Source organism: Mandrillus leucophaeus, unplaced genomic scaffold (genome assembly GCF_000951045.1).
Source record: "Mandrillus leucophaeus isolate KB7577 unplaced genomic scaffold, Mleu.le_1.0 Scaffold28, whole genome shotgun sequence".
Classification (NCBI taxonomy): domain Eukaryota; kingdom Metazoa; phylum Chordata; class Mammalia; order Primates; family Cercopithecidae; genus Mandrillus; species Mandrillus leucophaeus.
This window is the reverse complement of record NW_012102920.1, coordinates 3,709,896-3,724,302: the sequence shown is the minus strand read 5'-3', so window position 1 is coordinate 3,724,302 and position 14,407 is coordinate 3,709,896. Positions and strand designations below refer to the sequence as shown.

The 14,407-nt window shown below is 41.4% G+C and overlaps 1 protein-coding gene across 1 annotated transcript in view; it reads right to left on the bottom strand.

The window, feature by feature from the left end:
* Positions 1–14,407, bottom strand: part of CACNA1B (calcium channel, voltage-dependent, N type, alpha 1B subunit) — a 296,162-nt gene that overhangs the window by 86,128 nt on the left and 195,627 nt on the right. The gene's annotated exons all lie outside the window — the stretch shown is intronic.

Below are 14,407 nucleotides of genomic sequence, written 5' to 3'. Positions count from 1 at the left end.
CCAGTCTCCCTTGACCTGGGATTTTCTTCCTCGGGATCCCAGGAGAAGGTCCTGTGAGGCCATAGAGCTTGGAAGGACACTCTTCCCGGGGGGCCCCAGCCTCTGCTCAGGCCCTGCTCCCTCGCCAGCCCCCACTCGTCGCCTCCTTCCCCCAGGGCCCATCTTCTGCTGTTCAGCACCCCAACCCACCCCAGCCATGCTCCCACAAATCAAACTCCCCAGGGCTAACATGGCCACCACCTTGTTGTTTTCTAAGGTAAATTTTGTTGTCCCTGCCCAGTGTTTTTTGTACAATAATTCTCCATTTTCAACTATCCTACTGTATATTTTAATTTTTGTAGGTGACAGAGCTCTTGAGACCTCAGGGACACCAAGGAAGATGTGCAGTGACTCGGAGCCGCCTCCCACTGCTGCAACTCATTTTGAATTCTTTAAAGAAATATCAAAGCAAATAGGATTTTAAAGAGCAACAAAGTGAAGGTGCTAATCGAGAGCCCGCTGTGGAGCCCTTGACTGCTGGCCACTTTGAAGCCCTGCAGAGAAAGGCTGTGCCAGAGAAAACCAAGCTTCGAGATGAGCATGAAAACAGTCAAGGCCACAGCAGTCGGGGTCTATACCACTGAGGATGCTGGCTCCAGAGCCAAGATAACCAGGCCCCGCCCACGAGCACAAGCTGTTTAAAGCGACCACTTTTGAAATGGGCACCGTCACACTTCCCTGTTGAAAATGAAAATTATGTAATCTGAGAAAGCAATCTGGCAAAACTTACTTGAAGCCGTAAACAATTCTACTAATTTATTAGACATTACCTGCTAAGGAAATGAAGTTTGCCCACAAAAATAAGTCTTCCCAAAAGTTTTTGTTGTAAGTTTGTTTGTTTGTTGTTTTTTGTTTTTTAATTTGAGATAGGAGACAGAGTTTCGCTCTTGTTGCCCAGGCTGAAGTACAGTGGTACCATCCTGCAACCCCTGCCACCCAGGTTCAAGCAATTCTCCTGCCTCAGCATCCCAAGTAGCTGGGATTACAGGCGCTTGCCACCACACCCAGCTAATTTTTGTATTTTTAGTAGAAACAGCGTTTTGCCATGTTGGCCAGGCTGGTCTTAAACTCCTGACCTCAAGCGATCTGCCCTTCTTGGCCTCCCGAAGTGCTGGGCTTATAGGCGTGTGTTGTAAGTTCTTTTACAATAACAAAAATTATAAAATGCACAACCATAAACTGACTAAATAAAATATGCAATATTTATAAGAAGCACCATACTATGGATATTACACATGCCACAGCTGTGGTGGGAGGGATCCCTTGAGCCCAGGAGTCCCAAGCAATGAGATCATCCTGGGCAAGATGGCGACAGACCCTGTCTCTACAAAGAAATTTAAAAATTAAAAAATTAGCTGGGTGTGTTGGCACGTGCATACAGTTCCAGCGACTCCAGAGGCTGAAGCAGGAGGATCACTTGAGGTCAAGGGTTCGAGGTTACAGTGAGCTACAATGCCACCACTGTACTCTAGTCTGGGTGACAGAATGAGATTCCGTCTCTAAAATAAATGAATAATTAATTAACTTAAGTAAACTGGGAAAAAAGAATCAGTCTGGATTCAAAGAAGACTTTTGTTGCTCAAAATAAATATAACGAAGATGCCAGAGCTTGGATGGAACTATTTCTCAGGAAATTGATTTACTACAACATAGGAAATCATATGAAAGTCATATGATCGATCGTAGGGAAAAAATGTCAATTAAGTCAAAGCAGAAGAAAGAATGGAAAGGAAAAAATGAAAACTGCAACAGACTAAAGTCATTGTTGGAGAAAGGCTATTTTTAAAAAGACTTAATAGTTAAAAAAATTAAATCCCTGAAATAGGAGACAACGAAGCAAAACAGCGAGCTTTGGAGGGGAATACAGAAAGGAAGAGAGCCTTCACCAGAAACAGCCACGGGCAGACACGGCCCAGGTGCTTTACTCCTCCTAACAGCAGGCGACGGCAGCACAGGTCCCCCTTGAGGCCGAACTGAGGAACTGCCCTTTCCAGTGCAGGGGTAGGAGTGCCAAGCCTTGGGCTCACTTCAAGGTGGGGAAGCTGAATGAGAATCATCCCCAAAGGGGAGCTGAAGTAAGCCCAGACTGGCAGCACCCCAGGCTTCTGGAAACAACAAATGCAAATCCGCTCTGACAAAAACCTTCCTCAGTTGGCCTACAGAATCCCCACAGATGGGGGAATCTGGAGATAATTTAAGCTGTTATTTCCCAAGATATCCCAAGAGAAAGGATTTCTCTCCTATACATCTGGGGAGATACAAGCTATGTTCCATCCTTGGGAAAACTGAAAACGTAGTTAATTCATTTTCTGTAGGGCTTAATTATCTCACAAAACCCTGGTTGAGAAAAGGAGGATGTGATGTTTAATACTGAGTGTCAACTTGACTGGATTGAAGGATACGAAGTACTGATGCTGGGTGTGTCTGTGAGGGTGTTGCCAAAAGAGATTAACATTTGAGTCAGTGGCTGCAGAAGGCAGACCCGCTCTTGATCCGGTGGGCACAATCGGATCAGCTGCCAGTGAATATAAAGCAGGCAGAAAAACGTGAAAAGGAGCCGACAGGCTTCACCTCCCAGCCTACATCTTTCTCCCATGCTGAATGCTTCCTGCCCTCAAACATCAGACTCTAAGCTCTTCAGATGTGGGACTCAGACTGGCTCTCCTTGCTTCTCAGCTTGCAGAGAACCTATCGTGGGACCTTGTGATCGTGTAAGCTAATACTTAATAACTCCCATATATATATATCATATATATAGTATATATCCTATATACTTATATGATATATAGGATACACTCACACCCCTAAAGACTTCATATATATAGACAGACAGATATATACAAGATATATATAAATATATAGAGGATATATATTCTATTAGTTCTGTACCTCTAAGAAAACCCTAATACAGAGGATTAAGATTGGTCATATATGAACTCAAAACATCGCACCAAACACACCATGAAACAAGGTCACCATGACTGAAAGACACAAGAGAAACAATGAGTACACTCACTTAGACCCCTAAAAACAGCAGAAACAATGCGTACACTCACACCCCTGAAGACTTCAGATACAGGAATTCTTAGATGAGATACATAAAATAAGTAAATACAGGCCGGGCGTGGTGGCTCATAACTGCAATCCCAGCACTTTGGGAGGCTGAAGCGGGTGGATCACTTGAGCCCAGGAGTTCAAGACCAGCCTGGGCAACATGGAGAAACCCCATGTCTACAATAAATACAAAAAATTAGCTGGGTGTAGTGGTGCGCCTGTGGTCCAACTACTGCAGAGGCTGAGGTGGGAGGATCGCTTGAGCCCAGGTGATGGCCACACGAAAAGCCCAGACGTCATCACTGTGCAATAGATCTAATGCAACAAAACTGCATCTGTCCCCCCTAAATCTATAAAAATAAAAAAAAAATTATTGACAGGTCAATCAAGCAAAATATTAATGAATATAAAGAATATTTGAGTAATACAACAAACAAACCTGATTTAGCATACAAATATAAAAAGCTCAGAGCTCGCAAAATTAGAGAAAACAGATCCCTCTGAAGCACATACAGAACGAGAACAAAGAAAAAAGCTGACCATAAAGGCCAGGCACAGAGCAACCGCAAACGGATTTCAAAGAAAACTATCATACAGACCATGTTCTCCTAATCACAGTACACTTAAGTTAGAACTTAAGAAAGAAACCAGAAACAAAGAGATTAATCAATATTAAAATTTTACATTTGGAAACTGAAAAAAACAATAAAGAATTCATGGGTCAAAAATGACGTAGTCACAGATGATACAACTGTGTCCAAAAAAACCAAGATAATCTACAAGAAAATTACTTAGAGTAATGAGAGTTCGACAATTCCGTGGCTGAATACAGAACCAACAGATGAAACTGCTTATTATTTCTATGCAGTAGAAGCAAATAATTAGGAAAGAAAAAACTTTTAAACAAGACCATTTAAAAAAAACAGAATAAGCAAGGTAAAAAGACAAAAAGACATTTTCAGGATAGAAGAAAAGAGAGATAAATACAAAAGTGAGATTAAAATCCTACAATCCTCTATTTGAATTACAAAGGCCATGGAATTAATGACATATTTTTCACTCTCTCTTTTTTTTTTTTGAGATGGAGTCTTGCTCTGTTGCCCAGGCTGGAGTGCAGTGGCGCAATCTTGGCTCACTGCAACCTCCGCCTCCTGGGTTCAAGGGATTCTCCTGTCTCAGCCTCCTGCGTAGCTGGGATTGAAGGCATGCCCCACCACATCCGGCTAATTTTTACACACTTTTGTTTTCTTCTCAGTAGAGACCGGGTTTCACCACATTGGCCAGGCTGGTCTCGAACTCCTGACACCAGGTGATCCACCCACATTGGCCTCCCAAAGTGCTGGGATTACAGGCATGAGCCACCGCATCCAGCCACTTTTCTGTTTTTAAAAAGCTCACCAAAAAGCCTGAAAGCAATAAGAACCCAGTAGCAATGACCACAGACGACTGTCTCTAAATATCTTATCAAGGAGCCAAGGCGTCTCGAGTCAGGTTCTACAGAAGCACACCGTGAGGTGGGACGGGCTCCCAGAAGAAACCAGAAGGAAAGAGAAAAGCAAGACAGGGAAGTGAAGAAGCCAAGCAAGGGTGCGCTTCAGACCAAGTCCTGCAAAGGTGGCTCAGGCTCTCACAGAGACACTCTGGGCTCTCACCTGAACCAGAAGGTTGTCCTGACTGAAGCCAGAGAGCTGGCTCTCCGACACCTGCACCTTCCCTTCATTGGCTAAGTGCCACCTTGGGGGATGCAAACTCCCATGCACTTCCCGTGGTTCCCGTAGTCCAAAGGAAGTCTCTGAAGAGGAGCTGAAGAGGAAGCCCCTGGAGGCAAAGGCCACCAGAGTACGGGGGGTGAGAGGGTGGAATCTACAGAAATCATAGCAGTGCCCAGCGTGTGCTGCTTCTTGAAGAAATAAGCAATTCCAGATTGGGGGCAGGAACTGTGCACAATGATGGTGGAACATGCTGTCATACATGAAAACCAGAAAATTGTCAAACTCTATTCCAGGCCTGCGAGAAGGGCAGAAAATCAACTTGAAAGGGTGAACAATGGCCAAGATAGGACAATTTAAGCACCAAAAGTAATACTGACTGCAAAGAACTGAAATACATCAAACACATTCAAATTCAAAAATTTACAATAATCATTTGCTTATAGCTCTCACTGGTCCTATTTGTTAAAGGGCATTGATTCCTTATTTCGAAAACTTATAAATAAAGGGACAGAATGAAGCAAGTACCTTGTTCAATACACATACAAACTGCATTTCAGGGTAACCAAGCAGTTGATGAGGTAAGATCTTTCTTACAGAAAAAGTCAAAATAACAAACACAGAAAGAATCGTGAAAGTATAAGTTCACCATTTTGTGACCCTCCCTGAAATCACAGATCTGGGTAACAATCATCTATGTCACTAGAACCATTTGGGGAAAGACCAGTGGAGAACTTTACAATGGCAGATCAGGCTAAACCCACTGTTCCATGTTAGTCTCACCCAGAGAGACACCAGACATGACATAGCTCCTGATACCATGAGGCAGGAAGTGTACACCACCACCTGGAAGCCTTCCAAAAGAAGGGAACTGGATTCCTTCCCTCTCTCTTTTTTTTCTGAGACGGAGTCTTGCTCTGTCACCCAGGCTGGAGTGCATGGTGCGATCTCAGCTCACTGCAACCTCCACCTCTCGGGTTCAAGTGATTCTCCTGGCTCAGCCTCCTGAGTAGCTGGGATTACAGGCGCCTGCCACCACGCCCGGCTAATTTTTGTATTTTTAGTAGAAACGGGGTTTCACCATGTTGGCCACGATGGTCTCGAACGCCTGACCTCAGGTGATCCTCCCACCTCGGCCTCCCAAAGTGCTGGGATTACAGGTGTGAGCCACCGCATCCGGCCTGGATTCACAACAGGATCTAGACATCCTTTGGTTGTCACCACTAGGGGGTGCTCCTGGCACTGAGAGGGTGGAGGCCAGGGATGCTGCTAGGCATCCTAAAATGCAGAGGCCACGGTCCACAACACAGCTGCAACAGGTCCCCGGCTTAGAAGCCCCTGTTCCGGATCTAATTACCAGGTAACAGAATGCACTGAGGACACAGAACTGCGCCAAACACCACCACGACGCAAACAGCCAAACTGAGAAATTCTACAGAACAAACCATGTGTTCTCCTCAACAAATAAATGGCATGAATAAGGAGAGGAAAACTGTTTTAAAGTAAAAGAGACTTAGACAGATGAAGCAAACTCAAATGAGTAAACCCCATTTGAATCCTGACTCAAACCAACCGTAAAAAGTTATTTTTGAAATAACTAGTAAAATTTGAACTTGGAAGAGGTGTTAGATAATATCAGGGAATTATTATCAGCATTGCTAAGTGTGACAATGCTCTATGGCTATGATAAACCCTTAATTGTCAGAGACGCTTACTGGCATATTACACCTAAAATGATACACAAGAAAGCAAGAAGACGCATAAGTGAAACAGTACTGGTGAAATGTGGGTGACTGCTGAGGGTGGAGATGAAGCACGGGAGTTCACTGCATTTTCTCCACTTTCCCGTATGTTTCAATTCTCCACAAAAAAATTTAGGATTTTATTTAAGCAGCCCCAGAGAGAAGACAGAGCCATACAGGGGAACAACAATTTAGACGAATGACTGGCTTCTCAACAGAAACAACAGAAGGCAGAAGACAGTGGAGCAGTCTCAATATGCTGAAAGAAAGATAACAAATGAGAATTCTCTACGATGTAAAACCATTTCTCACAAACAATGGCAAAAAAAAGACTGTTCAGGCAAGCCAAGAGAATTTACCACCATCAAACCTCACGAAAAGAAATTAGGGGGGGGTGAGCAGATCACAAGGTCAGGCGATCAAGACCATCCTGGTTAACACAGTGAAACCCCATCTCTACTAAAAATATAAAAAATTAGCCAGGCATGGCAGTGGGCTACTTGGGAGGCTGAAGCAGGAGAATCACTTGAACCCGGGAGGCAGAGGTTGCAGTGAGCCAAGATTGCGCCACCACTGCACTCCAGCCTGGGCGACAGAGTGAGACTCCATCCCAAAAAAAAAAAAAAAAAAAAAATTAGGAAAGCTGTTCTTCAAGCAGAAGGAAAAGAAAAAAAAGAAATCCAAATGGATGATCTGAAATATAAGGAGTGATGAAATATGAAAAGGAATAATGGAATCAATTGCAAAACACAGGGAAAGAGAACAAGATAGAGAAATCTCTGTCAATTAGAAATTTAAAATCATATTTATTTTTTAAAAAAACTCATGAACCAAACAAGAAATCTTAATCACGCTTGGAAAAAAAATAAAACAAAAAATGTAAACTTTCAATATATAACTACAATAACTCTAAGAGTGAAACTTAAAGTTTTAAACACATTAGCAAAGTAGAAAAGCTCAATGTCAAGAGCTGACTATCCAACTAATACATTGGAGAAAGAATATTACAGTACACATACACAAAGTACAAGAAAGGAAGTAATAAACAAGAACAGAAATTAGCGAAACAGAAAACGAAAATACAGTAGAGAAGATCAAGAAAGACAAAGACTGAGGCATTGATAAACCATTTAAGTGGACAAAACTTCAGGGAAAAAAGAGTTTATCAAGGGAAGGAGGGAAGGAGGGAGGGAGGGAAGGCTATCAGAAATATAAAAGTGGCCACAGGCCTGGCGCGGTGGCTCACATCTGTAATCCCAGCACTTTGGGAGGCCGAGGCAGGTGTATCACGAGGTCAGGAGATCGAGACCATCCTGGCTGACATGGTGAAACCCCGTCTCTACTAAAAATATAAAAAATTAGCTGGGCGTGGTGGCGGGCACCTGTAGTCCCAGTTACTCAGGAGGCTGAGGCAGGAGAATGGCATGAACCATGGAGGCAGAGCTTGCAGTGAGCGGATATTGCGCCACTGCACTCCAGCCCTCTCTTATACACATCTAGATGTGTATAAGAGACAGCTGTACTCCAGCCCGAGTGACAGAATGAGGCTCTGTCTCAAAAAAAAAAAAAAAAAAAAAAAAGTGTCCACAACTACAAATCCATCAGAAACTTAAAAGAGAATACGAAACTGGTTCCTACAGATATTGGCAGTCATCTTTTTCTTTTCTTTCCTTCTTTTTTTCTTTTTTTGAGACAGAGTCTCACTGTTGCCCAGGCTGGAGTGCAGTGGCGCGATCACAGCTCACTGCTCACTGCAGTCTCCACCTCCCGGGTTCAAGAGATTCTCTTGCCTCAGCCTTTCAAGTTGCTAGGATTATAGGCACCCATCACCATGCCCAGCTAATTTTTGTACTTTTAGTAGAGATGGGGTTTCATCATGTTGTCCAGGTTGGTCTCGAACTCCTGACCTCAAGTGATCCACCAGCCTTGGCCTCCCAAAGTGCTGGGATTACAGGCATGAACCACTGTGCCCAGCCAGCGGTCATCTTTTTCTTGAGATGATATAAGATAATGAAATGCCTGCATGATGAGATGAAGTGAGGTGAATGACATCGGCATTGTGATGTAGGTGCAAAATTCCAGAAGTAATTCCTGAGTTTTAAGTCGTTAGCTGTTCTAAGTATCATGATGAAACCCACACAGTTCTACTCCGTCCCACCTGGACTTCATCAGTCACTTAACAGCCACCTTGGTTCTGAGGTTGGCTGTCGTGGTATTGCAGTAATTATGTTCAAGTAACCCTTATTTTCCTTAATAATGGCCCCAAAGTGCAAGAGTAGTTATGTAATAAATATTTTCAGATCACAGTGGACCTCGGATAACAGAAAGCTAGGAAAGTGAAACCATGGATAAGGGGGGACTACCATATATAAGATCCTTGGACATCATATATAAGGCAAACATAGGATTCTAAAAGGTGGAATGAAGAAGGAAAACATTGGCTAGGGACCTTGGGACCTGAGGAATGGCACAATAGTAAGTTTCTCATTTGAGTTTTCTTTTATGCCTCATATATATCCTAGATTTGGTACTAGTGAATCCAACAACCCAGAAATGCCAATAGGTACAGATTTTTTAAAGGCTCAATAAACCCAGCTCTCCCTCGTGAAACGACTAGGAATGAGGCAGCCTAGTGAGATATAAAACTTATAGACAATAATCACGAAACAACAGCCAAACTACATACACACATAGCAAAAAAAAAAAAAAAAAAAAAAAACTATGACCCTACCTCCACTTACACCAGCAGAAACTGGGTGGGGAGCCTAGACTTCCACCCTCACCACCATCCCAAAGCCCCTGCTAGGGTGGTCTCAGAGACAGCCAAGTGGGAGCAGGGACTTTCATCCCTATCGAGTGGTAACAAGACCCCCAATACACACAACGCCAGCAGAGATCACACAGGGGGCCTAGACGTCGCGTCTCACCCAGCAGGAATGAGGCACCTTCTTCCTCCTACTCAATGGCGCAAGCCCTAGTGGAAAGTCAGGACTTCTACTGCTATCTTGAGGTGATAAGGTCTATCTCCATTGTGTCAAGGCCAGCCAGACGGGGAACAGTAACAAGATACTCCTATCTCTCCCAGCCAGGCTGGTATGAATGGAGGCCTAGTGGGCAGCTAAAACTCCCAGCCTAGCCTAGCAGTAATGAGTAATCCTTCTCTCCTAGAGTGTCAATGGAACGCAAGTGAAGAATCTATACTTCTATCCCCACCTGTCAATAATGGGGCAACTCTCTACAACCCCTGTAATATGGTTTGGCGTGTCCCCACCCAAATCTCACCTCAAACTGTAATCCCTATAATCCCCACGTGTCAAGGGAGGCACCAGATGGAGGTAATTGGATTATGGGGGTGGTTTCCCCTATGCTGTTCTCATGATAGTGAGTCTCACAAGATATGACAGTTTCATTAAGTGTCTTGCACTCACTCTGTCTTGCCACCCTGTGAAGAAGGTGCATGCTTCTCCTTTGCCTACCGCCATGATTTTAAGTTCCCTGAAGCCTCCTCAGCAATGTGAAACTATGAGTCAATTAAACCTCTTTCCTTTATAAATTACCTGGTCTCAGGTATTTCTTCATAGCAGTGTGAGAATGGACTAATACGCCCCACTACTTGCTGGCGTGGCATCACAGTAGACAAGCTAAAACTGAGGATGTAAATAAGACTTAGGGCTCATAACATCATACCAGAGAGTCTAGGTTTCAACCAAAAATCACTCATCACACCAAGAACCAGGAAAATCTCAACTTGAATGAGAAAACACAATCAACAGACACCAAGATCATACAGATGTTAGAATTACCGGACAGAGATTTTAAAAACACCCATTATAAGAATGCTCAACAGATAATTTAAAACACACTTAAAACAAAAGAAAAATATAAAATTCTCAGCAAAGAAATAAAGTCTTAGGAAAGACACGGAAGATACGACAAACCAAACGGAAACTTCAGAACTGAAAAATACAGTGACTGAAATTAGAAAACCAACAGATGGGCCACAGCAGAATGGAAGGCACAGAGGAAAGAGTCAGTGAACTGGAAAATAGAATAATAGAAATGGTCCAGTCTGAGCAACAGAGAGAAAGTCGACTTAAAAAAGCGAATAGAGCTCAGGGGCCTTTGGGACTGTAACAAAAGATCTAACATTCATGTCGTCAGAGTCCTGGAAAGAAAAGAGAAAGAGGCAGAACTAAAGAAGTATTCAAAGACACAAAGGATGAAAAATTTCCAAATTTGGCACAAGATATAAACCTACAAATTCAAGAAATTGAGCAAACCCCAAACAAGATAAACTTAAAGGAACTCACATCAAAGCACACTGTAATCAAACTTCTGAAATATAAAGACAAGGAAAAAAATCTTGAAAGCAGCGAGAGATAAACAACATCTTACCTATAGGAAGAAAACAATTCGAATGACAGTAGATTTCTCATCAGAAACCATGGCGCTCAGAAGGAAGAGGCACACGTTTTTTCAAGTGCTGAAAAAAAAAGAACTGTCAACCCAGAATTCTATACCCACTGAAAATACCCTTCAGGAATGAAGGGAAAATCAAGACATTCTCAGATGAAGGAAAACTAAGAGAATTTGTCACCCGCAGACCTATCACAAAAGAATGTCTAAGAAAGTTCCTCTAAACAGAAAGTAAATTATGCAAGAAGAAATACTGGACTATCAGGAAGGAAGAAAGAATAACAGGAGTAAAAATACAGGTAAATACAACACACTTTTCTTCTCCTCTTTTCTAAATTACATTTGACAGTTGAAGCAAAATTATAACATACTCTGATGTGTTTCTAAAAGTACATAGAAGAGCTATTTAAGACAATTATATAATAAATGGAGGAGGAAAAAGAGATACAAAGAGAGGTAAAGCTTCTATATTTCATAGGAACTGGTAAAATGACTACATGAAGAAACTAGAGTAAGTTATGTATATATAATGTAATACACAGGGCAACCACTAAAAAAACCTATACGAGGTCTTAAAAAACCTATAAAAGAGATACACTCAAAAATACTACAGATAAATTAAAAGGAATTCTAAAGTACATTCAAGTAACCCACAGGAAAGGAGAAAAAGGAAACCAAAGAAATGAAAAACAGAAAGAAAAAAAACAGAAAATAAGAAATAAAATAACAGACTTAAGCCCTCATATATCAGTAATTATGCTAAGTGTAAACAGTCTAAATATGCAAAATAAAAGACAGAACTGCCAGAGTGGATTGAAAACATGAATGCTATCTACAAGAAATTTACTTCAAATATAACTATATAGCTAGGTTGAAAGTGAAAGGGTGAAAAAATATATACCATGCACATATTAATCAAAAGAAAGGAGGACTGAATGTATCTACATAAGATAAAGTAGCTTGCAGAGGAAAGAAGATTACCAGGTATAGAGAAGGACATTACACAACAATTACAGGGCCAGTCCATCAAAAAGACATAGAAATCCTAAATATGTATGTGCCCAAAAACAGAACTGCAAACACATGAAGCAAAAACTTACAGTACTGAAAGGAGCAAAGATAAATCCACATTTATAGTTGGAGACTGAATACCCTTTTCTCAACAACTGACATATCTAGACAGAAAATCAGAATGTAGACGAAGATACTCAATAACATCATCAACCAACAGGATCTAAATGATGCTTATAGGAATGTACACCAACAACACAGAATGCATGTTCCCTTCAAAGGTTCACAGAACATACATCAAGATATGCCACATCCTGGGCCACAAAACAAACCCTAACAAACTTAAAAGAACTGAAATAATACACAACATGTTCACTGACAATAAAGTAATCAAACTAGAAGTCAATAACAGAAAAACAGGCAAATCTCCTAATGTTTGGAAACACAACACACTTCTAAATAGTCCATGAGTCTTCTCAAAGGAAATTTTTTAAACGGGACTGAAAAAATATACAGTATGAAAACCTGTGGAATGCAGCTGCCAAGAGAGAAACTTACAGAGCTAAATGTTTACAGCAGAAAAGAAGGAAAGACTCAAATCAACAATCTAAGCTCCTACCCCCAGAAATTAGAAAAGAAGAGCAAAAGAAGCCCAAAGAAAACAGAAAGAAGAAAATAATAAACAGTAGAAATCAAATGAAATTGAAAACAGAAAAATAATAGAGAAAATCAATGTAACAATAATTTGTTTCTTTGAAAATATCAATAAAATTGTATATACAAACTCCTAGTAAGACTCACAAAGACAAAAGAGAGAAGACAGAAAATTACCAATATAAGAAATGAGACAGGAGTTACCACTACAGATTATGCAGATATCAAAGGGATAATAAGGAAACATCACAAACAACTGTACACACTTAAATAAAGGGACTAATTCCGGCCGGGCGCGGTGGCTCATGCCTGTAATCCCAGCACTTTGGGAGGCAGAGGCGGGTGGATCACGAGGTCAGGAGATCGAGACCATCCTGGCTAACATGGTGAAACCCCATCTCTACTAAAAATATATATATATACAAAAAATTAGCCGGGTGTGGCGGCAGGTGCCTATAGTCCCAGCTACTCGGGAGACTGAGGCAGAAGAATGGTGTGAACCCGGGAGGCGGAGCTTCCAGTGAGCCGAGAACGCGCCATTGCACTCCAGCCTGGGCAACAGAGCGAGACTCCGTCTCAAAAAAAAAAAAAAAAAGAAAAAAAGGGACTAATTCCTCAGAAAGCACAAACTACAACAACGCATCCAATATGAAATAGATAACACTGTATCTATTAAGGAAATTATATTTGTAATTTTAAAAATCCAAAAAAGAAATGCTTCATTTGCAAAATTTCCCATTTAAAGGAGAATTAATATCAGTTCAACATAATCTCCTCTAGAAAACAGAAGATGGACAATCCATTCAATTCAAAACATTTTATTAATCCGATATCACTCTGATACCAAAACCAGACAGAGACAGCACAACAAAGAAAACTACAGAGCAACATCCCTCATGAATACGGAGGTAAAACTCCTTAACAAAATATTAGCAAATAGAATGCAGCAACAGAGAGAAACAATTATACACCAGTAGGGTTGTTCATAATGACAAAGGCCAGTTTAATATTTGAAAATAAATCAATATAAACTACCATATTAACAGAAAAAACACACACATAATATCAATTGATGCAGAAAATTATTTGACAATATTCATCCACGCAGGACAAAAATTCTTTAAAAAAAAAAAGCAATAAAGGAGAACTTTCTCAACTTGATAAAGAACATCTACCAAAAAACAAAACAAAACAAAAAACAAACAAACCCAAAAACCTTACAGCTAATATCATATTAAATGATGAACGACAAAATGCTCCCTCCAGGAAAGATGTCAGTTCTTGCCACAGCTATTCAAAATAGTACTGGAAGTCACAGACAGTGCAGTCAGGGAAGACAGGGAAATAAAAGGCATGTATGTCAGAAAGGAAAAAACGAAATTTGTTCACGTGCAGATATCTTATACTCTCTGTGGAAAATCAAACGAAATCTACAAACACACACCTAGCACAAACATAAGCCAAAATTACATAGTTTCTTTTAAAATTTGATGAAAATGGGCTGGGCACAGTGGCTCGTGCCTGTAATCCCAACATTTCGGGAGGCTGTGAAACGCAGATCACTTGAGGTCAGGAGTTCGAAATCAGCCTGGCCAACATGGTGAAACCCCGTCTCTACTAAAAATACAAAAAAATTAGCTGTGTGTGGTGATGCGTGCCTGTAATCCCAGCTACTCGGGAGGCTGAGGCACGAGAAGCGCTTTGAACCCGGGAGGTGGTGACTGCAGTGACCCGAGATGGCACCACTGCACTTCAGCCTGGGCGACAGAGCAAGACCCCATC